At 40.6% G+C, this 19,847-nt stretch overlaps 1 protein-coding gene across 2 annotated transcripts in view; it reads right to left on the bottom strand.

Annotated features, from left to right (window-relative positions):
- Positions 1 to 17,187, bottom strand: part of LOC137632626 (small nuclear ribonucleoprotein Sm D3-like) — a 41,735-nt gene extending 24,548 nt beyond the window's left edge. The window contains exon 1 of one of the 2 annotated variants that reach the window (XM_068364693.1): positions 17,089 to 17,187. The gene's annotated coding sequence lies outside the window, so the exon portion shown is untranslated. The remainder of the gene's footprint in view (positions 1 to 17,088) is intronic. The other variant, XM_068364692.1, reaches the window with a different exon arrangement.
- Positions 17,188 to 19,847: the final 2,660 nt, after the last annotated feature.

Below are 19,847 nucleotides of genomic sequence, written 5' to 3'. Positions count from 1 at the left end.
TTTTGCATAGAATATTGCTCAAGTGATTGGAGCCCCATACAGTAAATGAATTCTTCTTCACCACTTCTCGATCAGTCACATCCCGCCACTCCAGACAGAGAGGAAGTTGTCATTGCAAAGGTGACGTAGCCAGAATGTTCCGACTTTAGATAAATGTAGGTACACCAATACATTAGTTTATATTATTCATTACATTGAACAGTGGTTTATTTAATTGAAATTTGTAAAGCCAAAAAAATTGTTCAAGCCTGTGGTGGCACAACATGCATCGCTGCCAGAACCAAGAAGCGATGCGATAATGTTAAATTACGAGCAAAGACTAGCTGCGCAAAGAGATCAATCAGATTATTAAGATAACATAATAGGCCACGTGGCTAACTGTCGTACCTCAACAGGTACAGCTTGCCAGAACTAAAGCATAGATGCTAAACTGCAAGAAAAGTGAGCCCTGGCAGATTATTACAATAATGCCAATATATTAGCTAACGTGCATAGCATAACATGAACATTTTGTGAGAAAAGAGGAGCAGACAACTAGGTGATTGAAGAGGTAATTTAACGGACCAATAATTTAATTAAGTTGAAGATTTTTGAAGAATGACCACTAGACTACCTAGAATAATGGAGGGAAAAATTTTTCTATTTACACAGAAGGCCGGATCTGCTGATACGCAGACTCCAAATTTTCCGTATAGTTTACATGGAGTAATTTGTAGAAGGTTGGTTACATCAAACTGCAGTACAGTTAGGTTAAGAAAAGATGTTTATATTGTACTTATTGTTTTTTCCTTTTTTGTACGGGCTTTCAGTTGTCTATTGGTTATGTAGAAGAGTTGGGATGTATGTATGATAGCAGTCACCTGCATGTATGATGGTCGCCTTATCTTAAACTATCGGAAACTTTTATAGAACAAAAACTGTTCAGAATGCTCTAAATACCCACAAGTATGTACTTTCTGGATAGTTATGGAATTATTTTGCAAACCAAAATTGTCAGGAAATTTACGGTATAAGTCGAACAAGCTCTGTATCCCGCCACGCAGTTTCTTGCTCCCATAGTTCATAAAATTCCATGCAGATGGAGTTTTGATTGATTCAACAGCATTTTAGCGGCAGACGCGGCAATTTGAAATGACCCACTCGGATCCCACTTGACCTGTGAAACTGCCGGAGGTTATATTCTTTATCCAATCAGAATCCCAATTTCCATAAATTCAAACAGGGTAATGGGAGCATTCATCACGGGTCGGAAATGCTCAGTGCTTACCCACGCGGCATTAAGATGGCAACTTATCAGTGCAAAGATACCTGCGACTCATTTTTCAATTTAATCTATCCAAGTATTGTAAGGATTGGGAATTTCAGTGATGAATTTAGACCATATTTGTATAAAATGTGACTCATGGGGGATTATTCTGATATTTGTTTAAAATGTCGTATTGGGGAAATGCATTGACAGAAAATCATCAAAAAGTGGCAAAGTTTTTTTTTTTTGGCGGTGCTCAGATAGTAAAAACGATCGTGCAGAAATGTGTATTATTCAAGCAAGTTTTGTATAGTTTTCCTAAGAACCTGATTGGCCCATGCACAAAAAGTTTGCATCTCATACACTTATGGATTGCAACTTCTACCACGACGTGTGTGTATGGACAGGGGTGTCTGTAGTTTTTGGGGACAGGGCGATATCTTTCTTATTACTAGCCAAATCGTTTTTCAATAAGGAGATGATGTTCTTTACAATGATCCAACATACCATAATATGATGTTATTTTATCATTTTGAATAATATCATTATTTACCTTTACCACGGCAATATTTTCTAAGTTCAGCACGGTCCGAACGCAAGTCACGGGTAGCTCCTGCTTAGTTTCCAACTTTCCCGATAGATAGAGCCCGTGTCATCCCAGTCTAATAAACGCTCGTTTTTAAAATTTAATACTGACCCATCAATCTACATATTTACCTCTTTGTTAAGTTTGTAGTTTTTAGGGACACGTCATTTATAGTGATATTTGATACCATTATGATAATTATCATGAATTGTTAGGTTAGGGAAAGGTCGTTACAATGCGTCGTTCACTGAAGCCACGGCCAATTTACTCGATCGTAAAATTTCCCGCAAGCATTGTTTCCTTCCTGACTATAATAACACCCGTTTGGCGGCGCTCGGTTCGCCTATCAGCTGGTGGCGCAAGCTTGAACAGTTATCGATGTTCGGACTTATGTTTTCTCTAATTCCAACAATCTTCATTTTTAACCTCTTGTTAAGATTATTTCGTTGGGACACGTTCTGAAATTATGCCGAATACTAATTTGTTTTATATACAACCAAAGGTTAGGCTAGCCAACATCTAGTTAAGATATTTCGGTAGATAAAGCCAGTGTCAAACAAAGCAACCGAACTAAACCTTTCGTTGGCCGCGTGATTTCAAATTTTTAATCCCCCCCACATGACCCGAGATTGACCTGGAGTCGACCCTTTCCAACTCTAACCGCCGTATTGGATAGAAGTGTTTCGTACAGTTACTCTTTGAGCGATATTGTTGAGTTTATCACTCATATTGATCAAATTGATTCGATTAAGACTCTAAGGTATATACACCTATGTGATTTTACTCGAGTTACCCCTGAATTCTTTCATTATTTATTTCGAGAAGGCCTCTTAGGGGATTTTAGGGGTCCATGTGAGAAGTGTACAATTGGTGATGTTGCAACATCGAATATTAAGGTAAGCCTGAGTAACTTTTTTATCATGACAATGTGGTTAAGATATAATTTTGAGTGCTTCCCATAACTTTTTTTGTGTAGGAGAGAGACTTACGAAGGGGGTCCGGGGGCTTGCCCCCGGGTAGGGGTAGTGACTAGGTTTGGTTAGGTTGGGTTTGTGGGGTTTGTATGTTAGCGAGTGCTTGGGGGGTCGCAGGGGGGGCCGTTAGCGCCCCCCCCCCCCCCATTAATTCACGAGGAAGGTAAGGACACGGCTTGTAGGTCAGGTTAGGAGGGAAATTTTGGGTTGTCCTTTTTTCTCGCAGGTTTCCGACATCCATGACCAGAGTGGTCCTAGTACAGTATGTAGATTGTTGGGACAAGTATTTACAAAACTAGTGAAATTAATATTATTTCATTCTGTGATCATTCCCGTGAAAAAGAGCCGATTTCGGACTTTTTTTACTCGATTTTCGGCCGGTCAAAGGCCTGTCCCCATAAACTACAAAGGCTGCTGTGGACATTTTAATGATGGAAAACAAGATGATTGGCAGACGGGACATATCGTCGAGATAGGCAAACGTAAATTCAGAGAGAGGAAATATAATTTTAATAGCAAGGTTGATGGCAAATGGGTTTTCGGCAGGATTGATTGGGAAACAGGCAAGACTTATACTCAGGGTTGTCGTGGATCACTGGGAAGACATTGATCACAATATTATTTAAGTTCATTCATCCCCCAAAAATACAATAATTTTGGACTGTTGGAAGGCTTACAGTAATATCGAGGATAAATTTCTTCGATACCGCACAATTAATCAAAGCGTTAATATTGTGAGTCCAAACGGTCCCGGCGTGCACACCGAATGAACCCCTGTGGCAAGTACTATCTATCTATCTATATATAAAAAGAAAAAAAATACTAATACCAAAATTTGGGACCCAGAAATATTTGTACGATAGCTACTTTGCTATGTACATACATTGACCCTATTTGAAAGATACTGGGTGTAGACTGAAGGCACTCCAGGAATTAATCAAGCAAGTTTACCCAATCAATAAGTGATTCTGAAAGTCCTAGTCCGTAGCAACACCCTCCTACTCTGCTAATTGCTCGCTCATCTAACCCCCTTAAAACAAGAAAATACTATTCGAAGATTGGGACTACAGTGATTTCAAGTAATGGTGGTGCTGTTGTAAAGGCTACAAATTATCCCGGAGGTTGAACCTAAAGTTATGTAAGTACAGCTCGCTCCGAGTATGTATTATCGCTCCTACCTGTATGTATGACAATGGCCAATTAAGAATAAGGCAATGTAAGGGGAGTCGCATGTAATGTAGGGACACAGCTTGTAGGTTAGGTTATGTGGGGCCGTTTAAGTAAGGTGGTGTGCTTTGGTAGAGGTTTTGCAGAAGTGTTTTTGTAGTACAGCAGCCGTCTTACGAAACGCTAGAAAACGGCAAAAAATTCCGTTTTCTATGCACCTGGGAGGACCTGGCCGTTGATCTACAAAGGCTCCAAAGAGTTGAATGCTTTAAAATACGGAACATATACCAAATGGAGCATTACAAGAGCTATTAGCAGCTTCCCTAGTTTGTTAAAAAAAAAAACCTATCGGTAGGCTCGGTACGCGGTTCTAGGTTCGGAATGTATGACGACGGCCCAACACCAAAAGGAGCATTACAAGAGCTATTAGCAGCTTCCCTAGTTTGTTAAAAAAAAAAAAAACCTATCGGTAGGCTCGGTACGCGATTCTAGGTTCGGAATGTATGACGACGGCCCAACACCAAAAGGAGCATTACAAGAGCTATTAGCAGCTTCCCTAGTTTGTTAAAAAAAAAAAAAACCTATCGGTAGGCTCGGTACGCGGTTCTAGGTTCGGAATGTATGACGACGGCCCAACACCAAAAGGAGCATTACAAGAGCTATTAGCAGCTTCCCTAGTTTGTTAAAAAAAAAAAAAACCTATCGGTAGGCTCGGTACGCGGTTCTAGGTTCGGAATGTATGACGACGGCCCAACACCAAAAGGAGCATTACAAGAGCTATTAGCAGCTTCCCTAGTTTGTTAAAAAAAAAAAAAAAACCTATCGGTAGGCTCGGTACGCGGTTCTAGGTTCGGAATGTATGACGACGGCCCAACACCAAAAGGAGCATTACAAGAGCTATTAGCAGCTTCCCTAGTTTGTTAAAAAAAAAAAAAAAACCTATCGGTAGGCTCGGTACGCGGTTCTAGGTTCGGAAAGTATGACGACGGCCCAACACCAAAAGTAGCTTAATTTCAAACCTATTAGAATCTTGTTCAGAATAAAAACTGTTTTGTTCTAAATACCCTGGGAAGTACTTGAAGATATATTTTCCCTTCCGTAGTTCCTAGATTTCACTGTAGATGATAGTTTGATCAATTCCGAAGAGCTTTAGTGGCGGAATACTGAACTAATACCGACGCAGTAGTTTGAAACAGCCCAATCAGATCCCACTCGACCTGGGAAATTACTGCACGCCATCTTTCCTATCCAATCAGAATTCAATAATTCAAACTTGGTGGTGCTTGATCTCATCAGCCCACACATGAAGCACTCAGGATGGGGGTGCTATGCACAATAGCGGCCACCTGCATGTATGAAGACGGCAGTGTAAGGGGGGGGGGGGGTCGCAGGGGGGTTTAGGTAAGGACACAGCTCGTATGTTGGGTTAGGTGGTGTTCTTGTATAGAGGTTTTGCAGAAAAATGGACAGTTTACGTAGTATAGCAGCCACGTCTTACAAGCGACTAGAAAAGGGGAAGAAAAATTATATTTTAATTATAAAATAAATTTTTGAATATACTTACCCGGTGAATATATAGCTACAACTCTGTTGCTCGACAGACAAAAAACTGTACAAAAAAAAACACGCCAGCGATCGCTATACAGGTTGCGGGTGTGCCCATCAGCGCCAGCTGTCGGCCAGATACCAAGCTCCATGTAAACAAAGACTCAATTTTCTCCTCGTCCCACTGCGTCTCTATTGGGGAGGAAGGGAGGGTCATTTAATTTATATATTCACCGGGTAAGTATATTCAAAAATTTATTTTATAATTAAAATATCATTTTTAAATATTTAACTTAGCCGGTGAATATATAGCTGATTCACACCCAGGATGGTGGATAGAGACCAGTAAAATATGTTTACATTTCATGAGCTAAGAATTTTTATTTCATTTTAGACGTTATCAAAATAACAAAAACAAAATAAATAGGTACCTGGTAAGGAAGTCGACTTGTACGATTACTCTGCCTTATAAGTACGTCTTCCTTACGGAGCCTCGCGATCCTCTTAGGATGCTGATAGACCCCTAGGAGCTGAAGTATCAAGGGCTGCAACCCATACAACAGGACCTCATCAAACCCCTAATCTGGGCGCTCTCAAGAAATGACTTTGACCACCCGCCAAATCAACCAGGATGCGAAAGGCTTCTTAGCCTTCTGGACAACCCATAAAAACAACATTAAAAACATTTCAAGAGACAGATTAAAAGGATATGGAATTAGGGAATTGTAGTGGTTGAGCCCTCACCCACTACTGCACTCGCTGCTACGAATGGTCCCAGTGTGTAGCAGTTCTCGTAAAGAGACTGGACATCCTTTAGATAAAAAGACGCGAACACTGACTTGCTTCTCCAATAGGTTGCGTCCATTATACTTCGCAGAGATCTATTTTGCTTAAAGGCCACGGAAGTTGCTACAGCTCTAACTTCGTGCGTCTTCACCTTAAGCAAAGCTTGGTCTTCCTCACTCAGATGTGAATGAGCTTCTCGTATTAACAATCTGATAAAGTATGATAAAGCATTCTTTGACATAGGCAAAGATGGTTTCTTAACTGAACACCATAAAGCTTCAGATTGGCCTCGTAAAGGTTTGGTACGCTTTAAATAGAACTTAAGAGCTCTAACAGGGCATAAGACTCTTTCTAGTTCATTGCCTACGATCTCCGATAAGCTGGGAATATCGAAAGATTTAGGCCAAGGCCGAGAAGGCAGCTCATTTTTTGGCTAGAAAACCAAGTTGCAGCGAACAGGTGGCTTTTTCTGACGAAAATCCGATGTTCTTGCTGAAGGCATGAATCTCACTGACTCTTTTAGCCGAGGCTAAGCATACCAGGAAAAGTCTTTAGAGTGAGATCTTTCAGGGAGGCTGATTGTAACGGCTCAAACCTGTCTGACATGAGGAATCTTAGCACCACGTCTAAATTCCATCCAGGGGTAGCCAAACGACGCTCCTTGGTGGTCTCAAAAGACTTAAAGAGGTCTTGAAGATCTTTACTGTTGGAAAGATCTAAGCCTCTATGCCGGAAGACTGATGCCAACATGCTTCTGTAGCCCTTGATAGTGGGAGCTGAAAGGGATCGTCCTTTTTTCAGGTATAAGAGAAAATCAGCTATTTGAGCTACAGAGGTACTGGTCGAGGATACAGAAACTGACTTGCACCAGTCTCGGAAGACTTCCCACTTCGACTGGTAGACTCTAATGGTGGACGCTCACCTTGCTCTAGCAATCGCACTGGCTGCCTCCTTCGAAAAGCCTCTAGCTCTCGAGAGTCTTTCGATAGTCTGAAGGCAGTCAGACGAAGAGCGAGGAGGCTTTGGTGTACCTTCTTTACGTGAGGCTGACGTAGAAGGTCCACCCTTAGAGGAAGACTTCTGGGAACGTCTACTAGCCATCGAAGTACCTCGGTGAACCATTCTCTCGCGGGCCAGAGGGGAGCAACTAACGTCAACCTTGTCCCTTCGTGAGAGGCGAACTTCTGCAGTACCTTGTTGACAATCTTGAACGGTGGGAATGCGTAGAGATCCAGATGTGACCAATCTAGGAGGAAGGCATCTATATGTATTGCTGCTGGGTCCGGGACTGGGGAGCAACAGATTGGAAGCCTTTTGGTCAGCGAGGTTGCAAAGAGATCTATGGTTGATTGGCCCCAAGTGGCCCAAAGTCTCTTGCACACATCCTTGTGGAGGGTCCATTCTGTTGGAATTACTTGCCCTTTCCGACTGAGACAATCTGCTATGACATTCAAGTTGCCTTGGATGAACCTCGTTACTAGGGAGATGTCTTGACCTTTTGACCAGATGAGCAGGTCCCTTGCGATCTCGTACAACGTCAGTGAGTGGGTACCTCCTTGTTTGGAGATGTACGCCAAGGCCGTGGTGTTGTCCGAGTTTACTTCCACCACTTTGCCTCGAAGGAGATACTCGAAGCTTTTCAAGGCCAGATGAACTGCCAACAGCTCCTTGCAGTTGATATGCATGCTCCTCTGACTCGAGTTCCACAGACCTGAGCATTCCCGACCGTCCAGTGTCGCGCCCCAGCCCAAGTCCGATGCGTCCGAGAAGAGAACGTGGTGGGGAGTCTGAACAGCCAGGGGAAGACCCTCTCTTAGGTTGATATTGTCCTTCCACCAAGTCAGACAAGACTTTATCTTTCCGGAAATCGGGATCGAGACCGCTTCTAGCGTCTTGTCCTTTTTCCAGTGAAAAGCTAGATGGTATTGAAGAGGACGGAGGTGTAGTCTTCCTAGTGATACAAACTGTTCCAGGGATGACAGCGTCCCCACCAGACTCATCCACAGCCTGACTGAGCAGCGTTCCTTCTTCAGCATCTTCTGGATGGATAGCAGGGCTTGATCTATTCTGGGGGCTGATCGTCTTGTTGTTCAGCAACGTCCTCATCAGATAGTTCCTCATCCGAAAACTGATGAGGAAACGGCAACGGAGTGGGCAACGTCTGGCTCGCTGAGTCCGGTCGCACTGGTGCATGCGTGACGGAGCCGGACGCAACGTCATGGAACTGCTGCACAGTCTGTGAACTGTCAACAACCATGGGTGCGCGAGGAAGCACAGCGTCCACCCGAGACTGTCTAGACCGTCTGGGTTGTGCAGTCAACACCATACCAGGTTGCTGAGGTTGACGCACCGCGTCACAACAAGTCACCTCTGCTGGTTGTTGAACGTCCTGAACGTCAACAACCACCTCCGAGCGTCGCTTAACGTCAACGTGCGGCTGGCAACCCACACTGGGTCGCATCGGTGGAGGAACCACCTCAACTGGTAGACGCGAGAAGGTTACCTCAGCGTCAACAGGACGCACAACCGACCGGTTGGAAGGTTGTTGGCCAGAAGGTTCGGCAGCAACCTTCTCCGCATTAAAGTCCTCTACCAAGGACGCAAGCTTGGACTGCATGTCTTGCAGCAAAGCCCATTTAGGGTCTACGGGAGCAAGTGCGGCAACAGACGGGGTTAGCGACTGAGGCGGTACCGCTTTCCATCCCTGAAAGCCTTGTTTATGCATGACATAATTGTACAGCAAAACTTCAAAGGCTCGAAAACAGCTGTGAAGTTGACCTGTAAAAAACTTGGAGCGTCTCCTGGCCAGGCGCCAGGGAGAGTCTACGAGATTTGAGAAATCTATCTGGGCAGAGGCATGAACTACCAAGCCGAGAACTTCTCTCGTGTCATATCAGACTCTCGCTCTATAAGCCAGTTTAAAAGAAGGGAAAGCAAAGGCTGTATCCCCCAAACTCCTCCTGGTGATAAACCAGTCGCCTAGCAAACGTAAAGCTCTCTAGGAGAGCGAGAGAGCACTAGCTTATAAACAATGGCTTCGAAGTAGCTAGGCCTAGTGTAAGCTCTGACGTCTAGGCGAACGAGGAGCAGCAGTTACAAAAAGATCCGGACAAAGATCCTTAAAAAAATCATCATGACTTAATTAAAGTCCATAGAGGGCTAAGCAGCTTTAGGCTCCTCTCCGTCTGACAGAGTCCTCAAGGGAATATCAGTAGGAGGGGGAACAGCAACTTCCTCATCTACAGTAACCTTGTCCGATAAAAGCTGAGTCTCAAGCAAGGGAGAGACCTACCGTGGTGGCAATGCTTTACAAGCAGAGTCCACACGCACTGGTGCATTAGTAGCGGACCAGGACGCAACGTCATGTAACTGCTTGACAGTCTGTGAACTGTCAACAACTGAACTGTCAACAACAACAGGTGCGTGAGGACGCACAGCGTCCACTCGAGACTGCTTTGACTGCCTAGACTGAGCAGTCAAAACAACTCTAGAATGCGGAGGTTGACGCACAGCGTCAAAACAAGTCAATTCCGATTGTTAGCGAACGTCCTGAACGTCAACAGGAGCATCAGCAAGTGGCCTAACGTCCAAATGTGGCTGAAAATCCACACGAGACCGCATCGAGTGTGGTTCTAAACAACCTGACTGACGTGACTTAGCTACGCCAACGTCAACAGGAAGCACAAAGGAACGTTAGGTTGGCTGAAAGCCAGGATATCGATGAGATAAACGGCTAGACTCAACAGACTAATCGGCAGAATAGTCTTCCATAAGGGAGGCAAGCATATTCTGTATGTCTTGCCGTACAACCCATTAAGGATCAACGGAAATGGTTGTGGTAAGAGACGAGGGTAACGTCTGTGACCGCAACACTTTGCCAACAAAAAAGACTCTCGGAGTCTGTGTTACGCTTTTGTTAGGCGGCAAGCAGTTTTCCGAGACTGCATAGGGTCAGAGCTGTCCTAATGGCTGCAAGCAGGATGCTGGACCTGTCCTAAAAGGACTGACTTTCGCTTAAGGGCTTCGAAACCTTATTACAGGTTTCTTATGCGAAAAGCCTTCGGATGACGAGGAGAAAAAAACGTCTCTCTCGCCTTATGGTAGGGGAGATCTTGGTAAGATACACCCGATACCATAGATGGAAAACGTCTGTTCGTTAATCAAGGCCTCTCGAACCCATAAGTCGTTCGACATTACTTCTCCCCTGGGTTTGGGAGCTTGCAAGAGGTCCCGGACTAGGTGAACGAAAGGCACGAACAGACGAACCCTCGGACGCAACACTGTAACACTTAGCGCAATATCACTTTATCACTTCGATTTTCTGTTTTGCACTTATTTCACTGAAAACGAAACTTTTACTGATTTCTACCTGAAGCACGCAATTCTAACCTCATCAAAAGGTAGTAATTGCGAAATCAGTCGTATAATGCAAGCTCATTAATACCAGCAAAAAACAGAAAACATATTTTAAGATAAAAAATTCAGTGGCTGGGGAAGAGACTAAACACTAGTTCATTCAAAACTACGTTTTCAATCTCTAACCGCACATAGCCTGGGGACGAGAATAAAAAACTAAAAACGTTTTATCCTTTCTCCCCGTACCGAGACTAGGGACGAGAGCAACTCGAGAACAACGTTACCCGCTTGAACGGAACGTTTTCTCTCCTCTCTCCCTCCGTCTCTATCTCTCTCTCTCGATTTCGCACCTAAGAGAAGAGCCCAATTACATTTCGTCAAAAAAACATGTTATTTGACCAAAGGAAAAAACTGAAAGGTTTTTCAATTAAAAAGTTCCTTTAAAATAGAATTTAAAACATTTAAGCTTTGAAAGAAGAACGAACAAAACGTCAGAATCGATTTACTCTTTCTGCAAAGTGAAACCGTGATACTCTCTCTCTCTATCGTAACGATAGAGCGCAAACTGCGTAGTATAAATAAACTAAACGTTAGTTCATCTTTGAAAATAGTACGAAGACTATTCAAAGAAATTCTTTCATAAAATATTTATTAAAAATATTCATTTAAAAGGTTTTAAATCATTAGCTCTTTAAAAGCTATTTACGATTGCAAAGGGCTCAACGTTGTTTAACTTCGGCTTCCAAGATAGGACCGCCTACTCTCCGGAAAGGTCGCATATAAACAAAACATTAAAAAATTTTTTTTTTTTATGTTTATTATAAATGGAAAGTTAATCGAAGAGGCCTAAGACAGGCGGAGAGATATAAAATATATAGAGGAAAATCTATAATTAATTTATAACGTGATAAGATAATTACTAAAAGCCTAAACACACTTCCGTCTAAGGGAAGGGTCGGCCATTTAAGAGTCAAAGAAAGTCCATGCTCTCTTTGTCACCAAAAATTAAATCTATCCAAAACGAGTTCAAGATTTAAGATGAAGAAAAAACACCTGCACTGCGAAAGCTCAAACCAGAATATAGTACTTCACCAAAGATGATGGGAAAAACTCCAGGTTTCAACAGCGAGTAAAGTACGTCTTGTCGACACGTCGACAGAGAGAAAATTGAGTCTTTGTTTATATGGAGCTTGGTATCTGGCGACAGCTGGCGCTGATGGGCACACCCGCAACCTGTATAGCGATCGCTGGCGAGTTTTTTTTGTACAGTTTTTTGTCTGTCGAGCAACAGAGTTGCAGCTATATATTCACCGGCTAAGTTAAATATTTAAAATTCCTGTTTCATGCATGGACGAACTGGCTGCTTATGTACAAAGGCTATGAAGATGGCAACATTTCTCCAGGAGCAACGTAGTACAGTACGACATTTTTATACAAATAATTTATTCAACAATTTGAACATGATAATTAGGTACTGGCAACTTAGCAAAGGCAATTTACTCAGGAGTTTTTCTAATAAAAATTTTAGTATAAGTATAATGATGTTGACAGATCACCACACACAGGGAAGGCCACATTCTTCTGGCACACTTCAAATCACTGAATAATGGAAATACAGCCAGATTTGATTGCAATAATATAAATTAAAGTAATTTAAATAATCCAGGTAGCGTAAAAATACATCCGAAAAAAGGCCGACATGCGCAGCACATCCCCATACTGGTTGCCAGAAAAGAGCAGTGTAATGTTAAATGACGTGCGAAGCGAGATATGGCCAAGATAAACCCAGCTGAACCAAGTGACTAATTAAATAAGAAAAATAAACGCCAAATACTATGACCTGTGGCTGGCATGCGTAGCACTTTCACGTACAACTTGACAAAACCGAGCAGTGAAATCATGGTAAACTGCGAGTGAAGTGATAAACTGAGCAAAAACCAGCGAGTGATTTAATAAATTTGCGGACATACATGTATATAAGGTCGAAAACCGCTTTGGACAAACTAACGAAGGAGAGCGACTCAACTGCCCCATAGAATGTCAACAAATAAAAAAATATCGTATAGGATATTATACATCCAAGAAGATAATGTATCAAGAAAAGGCTTGGAGTAGTTTGTAGCGCTACGGCCAAGCGTCCTAATTTGCTTATTATCGCTCAGACTATTATTTTGTATAGAATAAAAATGTTTGTAAATGGTCTACGGATCTTAAATATGTTGTGTAAGGGTGGGGGGGGGTCCAGGGAGGCGTAGCCCCCCTGGGTAAGTACACGGCTTTTAGCATAGGTTAGGTGGGTTTTTTAAGTTAGCTTCTCCCGCCAAAATCGTTTTTAGAACGACGGCCACAGTTCAGAATATTCCCATTTTCTACGGGATCTGGCCGTCACCCTACAAAGGCTCCAAGGCTTGTTATACCACTCTATACCATTTCCCCAGTATTTTTTCCCCAACCAAAACCCAGAGTACCCACTAGGGTCCGCCATTATCGGTGGATGTAGATATAAATTTATATTTTTTAAACTATTCATTAGCGTCAGGAAGTGTCATTTTCGAAGAGAGCAGACCTTTTTTCGGTTTCATTGTATATTATTCCATGGTAATGTAACCTAGGAAAAAAACTACTGTTTCTTATAGAAAAAATTACGCTCTCTTCGAAAATGACACTCGTTCCCGTCGCAAATTAATAGTTTCAGAAATAAATATACATCTATATCCTCCAATAATGGGGGACCCCCAGTGGGAACTCGGGGTTTTGGGTGGGGAAAACAAACTGGGGAATCGATATATAAACGTAAAACAAGCCTTTTCTTCTCTATACATTACCTTCTTGAAATTATAATAACTGGAGGAAAATACAGAACAGTATATATGAATAAACTTTGGAGGCGCCGTTGCAAAGATTGTGTCATGAAAAAATACAGTAACCAGTGCGGTAAAGTTTTGGATTCAACCAAATTGGGAAATGTATTATATTAATATATTTTCCTAGTAAAGCACGTGATAACAAAACACTTCTTCTCAAAACATTATTGTCGCTAATGCATACTTACAGAGAAAAAAAATATTTCAGGAATTGAAGGTCTTGACTTTTTCTAAGTTTTGTGTTTATCTTTCCATGGGCACGCAAGGTAGCTCTTGTTCGTTTGTATGTCTGTTTTCATCTTACTTGGCTCCGCCCCATTGCGCAATGTGACAATATTTACTTGAATGCGCATTTGCTCCTCCCACTAATGTCGCTCCTCCAATCAAAATACTACTGGGTTCTTTTCAAGGGTTATTATTGGACGATTCATTGGTCTCTCAGTCTTGTTTCAAGGATCTGTTTTTCGTGCAATATAACATTGTAAACGATACTCTTTTGTTTTTTTCCCTATTTCATTATGGGAGAAACCCGTGATTGTCGTTTGTTTTCGGTTTTCAAAAGTTCCGGTTTCTATATTTTCATCACACGTCATTTTACTGTCATGGATCCTCCGGTACGGTTGCGTGAAATATGTCGTTATTCCTATTTTGATGTGATCGGCCGATTTCATGGGAATTATAATGGAACTCCTGAAGTAGTGAATCGTTTTCTAAGGGAGCATTCCGTATTACCTTTAAGTGTCCAGTGTGGTAAATGTGATTCGCCTTTACATTTTCGTGAAGATAGACATGTGTGGTATTGTACCAAATCTGAACGTATTCCAGTACTTGATGATTCAGAAGAGGGTCAACCACAACCTTCCACATCTTCATCGTCATCTTCCGTTTAAGGTAAGAAGTGATTTAACAAAATATATATATATTAAAATTTACCCCTGGTTAAAGGGGGGGTCGCAGGGGGGGCGAAGCCCCCCCCCGGTAGGGGTACAGGGCCCCTAGGTTAGGTTAGGTGGGTTTGTTAGGTTCTGTGGTGCCCTGAAAATTACTGTGGCCTTAAGGGGGGGGGGGGGTCGCAGGGGGGGCGAAGCCCCCCCGGTAGGGGTACAGGGCCCCTAGGTTAGGTTAGGTGGGTTTGTTAGGTTCTGTGGTGCCTTGAAAATTACTGTGGCCTTAAGGGGGGTCGCAGGGGGGGCCAAGCCCCCCCCGGTAGGGGTACAGGGCATCTAGGTTAGGTTAGGTGGGTTTGTTAGGTTCTGTGGTGCCCTGAAAATTACTGTGGCCTTAAGGGGGGGTCGCAGGGGGGGCGAAGCCCCCCCCGGTAGGGGTACAGGGCCCCTAGGTTAGGTTAGGTGGGTTTGTTAGGTTCTGTGGTGCCTTGAAAATTACTTTGGCCATAAGGAGGGATCGCAGGGGGGGCGAAGCCCCCCCCGGTAGGGGTACAGGGCCCCTAGGTTAGGTTAGGTGGGTTTGTTAGGTTCTGTGGTGCCCTGAAAATTACTGTGGCTTTAAGGGGGGGTCGCTGGGGGGCCTAGTTAGGGGTATGGGGGAGGGGTGCTGGAACATTAATTATTCATTTATTGCAAATATCATTCAATGCCCCAACACCCTCCCCCCCTTCCCCCACCCAAAACCCCGGTTCCCAAAGGGTGTCCCCCATAATTGGTGGGATGAACTAGGGTATACATAGTAAATCTCTAAATCGGTTGGTTTGCAGTCAAAATAAACGTTAAATTCATTGAAACCACACTATTTCTGATGCAACAAATATATTTTTATTGCATTTTTCCAAATTAGGCTGAAACTAAAAATTTACCACCAGTGCTGCCAACGTCCGATGTAGATCAAATGTTATTATGTGACCTGTCATACTACTAGGCTAGGTTAGGTGGGTTTGTTAGGTTCTGTGCCCTTTTTGTACATTTTATATATTGAGTAAAACTTATATGGAGAAATTATTTAATATATGGATATCTATCATTACTATCTTTAGTAATGTCAACGTGCCGTTGGTAACTCTGTGTACCATACGTCAACGTTGGTAACACTGTATTATTGGTAACGTTGCTAATGTTATCGTTCGTTCGTAAGAGAAGTGACACCGTGCATCCTAAAGTTATCCGAATTGGTTGATCTGTTTGTTTCCGATTGAAATGAACATTAAATTCCCTTAATTCACGTTATTTACTATAGGAAAACAATTATATATCGTTTCCCCAGTATGTTTTCCCCACCCAAAACCCCGAGTTCCCACTGGGGGTCCCCCATTATCGTAGGATATAGATGTATATATATTTCTGAAACTATTCATTTGCGACGGAAACGAGTGTCATTTTTGAAGAGATCGTAATTTTTTCTGTAAGAAACAGTAGTTTTTTTCCTAGGTTACATTACCATGGAATAATATACAAAATTACCCTTTTGGTAAGTGCTGCCAACGTTCGATGTAGATCAAATGTTATTATGTGACCTGTCATACTACTAGGCTAGGTTAGGTGGGTTTGTTAGGTTCTGTGCCCTTTTTGTACATTTTATATATTGAGTAAAACTTATATGGAGAAATTATTTAATATATGGAGATATCTATCATTACTATCTTTAGTAATGTCAACGTGCCGTTGGTAACTCTGTGTACCATACGTCAACGTTGGTAACACTGTATTATTGGTAACGTTGCTAATGTTATCGTTCGTTCGTAAGAGAAGTGACACCGTGCATCCTAAAGTTATCTGAATTGGTTGATGTTTGTTTCCGATTGAAATGAACATTAAATTCCCTTAATTCACGTTATTTACTATAGGAAAACAATTATATATCGTTTCCCCAGTATGTTTTCCCCACCCAAAACCCCGAGTTCCCACTAGGGGTCCCCCATTATCGTAGGATATAGATGTATATATATTTCTGAAACTATTCATTTGCGACGGAAACGAGTGTCATTTTTGAAGAGATCGTAATTTTTTCTGTAAGAAACAGTAATTTTTTTCCTAGGTTACATTACCATGGAATAATATACAAAATTACCCTTTTTTCTACAGAAAAAAATAAATTTTTCCCTAAGTTACATTACCCTGCAATGTGCAGTAAGACAGCGAATTAGGATAAAGGATGCATGCAGGTCTGGGCCGTCAATATACAAAATGACCCTTAATTCAACAGTTATCCATAAGGTATGAATTAACATTGTAAGGCAGTTATCCAGGAGGTTTAAGTGTAAACAAGACCTAACAAAGCTTACGGTACTAAACATTATAGGCATACCAGGTCTTGCCTGGAGTTGTTTAATGTAAATGACACTCTAGAACCAAAACAAAGAGTACGATAATGAACCTAATAGTACACTAAAGTCATTACTTTCAAGTTCCTTGAACCATTCAGTAAAATTTTAATTCATTCCAAACTCGACCAAAACATACCGGTAGCGTCAGTTTATGGAGGGAAAATCTGACGAAAGTTATAGATGCAATATACTTTCTTCATACAAAATGTAAACCAAAAATATTTTAACATTTACATTGTTGAAGCTTAAATGCGTAATTTAAGACCATATTTATCAATAATACCCACCTGATGTTAAATGTAAAAGACGATAAATAGTTCGACGGTTCTGCCTTGTATCCAATGTTTGTTGTTTACAATCAAAACGACGCAGCAGCAGGGTTGCCAGATTATTTCGACTGGATTATCGTACATGAGCCTTAAAATTGTCGTTTTTCAACCAAAATTATCGTACACAGTTTCAAAATAATAATTAGGGAGTTACATGATCGACTTATTTCAAAATATTTTAGTATAATTTTTTAATTAAACACATATGTATATACCTAAGGTATGTATCGTACATCGTACTGGACCTAAAATAATCGTACATGTACGATAATTATCGTACGAATGGCACCCCTGCGCAGCAGCCGCGCTGTTAAATCAAATACATGAATCCACATGAATAAATGAAATATTTTTCAAAAAATAACTTTGAATTATTTGAGATTAATTTTATGAAATTATTATCTTTATCTTATAATAGGTAATTAAAAGGCTAGAACATCAAACAGAAAAAATAGAAAACATGTTAAACTTGCTTCATGACGTCACAGTAGACATACGTCCGTGAAACGTATTATTACTATGCTACAAGACTTGTTGAAAAAGCACGATGATATAAACCAAGGGCTCCAACAGGGAAAAACAGTCCAGTAAGGAAAGTAGATGCATACATTATATGGAAAGTAGTGAATAAAGAATATAAAATATCTTTAAGATCAGCAACAATGTTGAAATAGATGTATCGTATATAAAATGGAGAGAGACATGTCAGTAACAACGTTGAAATAGATATGTCGTGTGTATATATATATATATATATATATATATATATATATATATATATATATATATATATATATATATATATAGAGAGAGAGAGAGAGAGAGAGAGAGAGAGAGAGAGAGAGAGAGAGAGAGAGAGAGAGAGAGAGAGAGAGAGAGAGAGAGGGGGGGGTGTGCTGTCAGCCTGTTCAACTTTAAAACGTTCGCTGAAGGTTTGAACTTCTGAAGTTCCATCCATTAAACTGCCGGATTAGGAAGATCATTCCACAATCTGATCATGGCTGTTTAGTATTGAGCCTTTTGATGGGGAAGGCGAAAAAAGCGTTATAATTAACTGTATACCTAGCACTAAGTACAAAATGGTACAGTCTGGAAAAAGCCGAATGCAAGGGATAGTCATAATCATGAAAAATCTTAGGGAAACATGCACAAAAAAACTAAATGAACGACGGTGTCCAAAATCAACATCAAGATCAGGCATATGAAATTTGTTAGACCGTAAATTCTTGTCCAACAAATTAAGATAAGATTCAGCAATGAAGACCAGATCGGTGAACAATCCTTGAAACAAGCTGGTCATGAAAGAATTAAAACTTTGTAGTTATATAGGTAATCTATGTATATTTTCAATATAAATTTATATGAAAAATTATTTATGATTATTGATATAAAGAAATTGTAGGTGACGTCTGAAATTTGATCTCTCACTGTAGACTCTTCTCCCCTGTCTAATGGGGCATGAGCTCTAGGATACCTACAAGGGCACCAAAGTGTTATCGCAAATATGGGCGACATGTTTATCTGATATTTTGTCCCACAGATGTCTGTATGTATGTTTATACTTTCAATGCACCACATGTATTGTGAAAAAAAATAAACTTTATCGATATACTAGTCCTTTTGACAGTCTTATACACACATAGCCTATATATATATATATATATATATATATATATATATATATATATATATATATATATATATATAGTTTCATAGTCTAGAGATGCACCATAAATTTGATGAAAGCAAGTTCATTTTATAAGAATGAAAATTTTGGGTATGCTCTGTCCTTTTGATTATTCAAACAAAATAAAAATATTAATAATTCCAAGGAAAAAATTATTCAATTATTTCATTTCTATTGGGGTCATGGCCCAAATGCCCCTCCCCCTTCTGCTGTTATGACCACGGATAAGACTGAAGTACATAACATAAAAAATGCATTAAGGTTACATCTTGCCTTCTCTTTCTGCAGATTTCATCTTCTAAATAATTGTGATTGGAAAATCTATTAAAAGATCAACCAAATATTAATACATAGTGCAAATTCTGAGAATAGACCTGAAAGTCAAACTTTAATTAAGCTTCAAGTATGATTATTTGTAGGTTTAAGTCAATGGCTCTCCCAGATATCTACGTTGATAAAGATTCCTTTTGCATGACCTACTCGTTTAGAATTCCAAGTAGCATTCTTGATTACAAAATCACTCTTGATAGATATATCTGGTCTCTCTTTTTCAACTACACAGAATATTGGGATACTGAATCTTTCAATATCTTTGTAAATGGTCTATTTTCAGGGAATGTTTTAAATCTTTAATTGGACTATTTATTTTAGTATTCGTTCCCCTGTTTGGTCTTCAGCAGCTGATTGGCAAATTGATTTGCTGTACAAAAAATTAAGTATCTATTAATCTATTATCTAAAAGCTGCATTCAATTTGGTTCTTGTGAATACTTTACAAAAGTTTTCACAATTTTGATTAACTTTTCCTTTAACCTCTTCAGCCAAAGTAAAATTAGCCTTTCATAACTGCTATTTTTTTAAGTAGCAGTCAGGATACCATATAGCTCTGCCGTATAGATAGATGATGCTAAATATTTCAAAATGAAAATTTTTTTTGAACATGTAATTTTTTTTAGATATCATCACCATCTAGGACTTTTGACGCATAGGACCTCCATTAGATTTTGCCAATAGTCTCTATCTTGAGCTTT

This window comes from Palaemon carinicauda, chromosome 41, assembly GCF_036898095.1.
Source record: "Palaemon carinicauda isolate YSFRI2023 chromosome 41, ASM3689809v2, whole genome shotgun sequence".
Classification (NCBI taxonomy): Eukaryota; Metazoa; Arthropoda; class Malacostraca; order Decapoda; family Palaemonidae; genus Palaemon; species Palaemon carinicauda.
The sequence above is the reverse complement of the archived record's forward strand: the minus strand, read 5'-3'. Positions and strand labels throughout refer to the sequence as shown.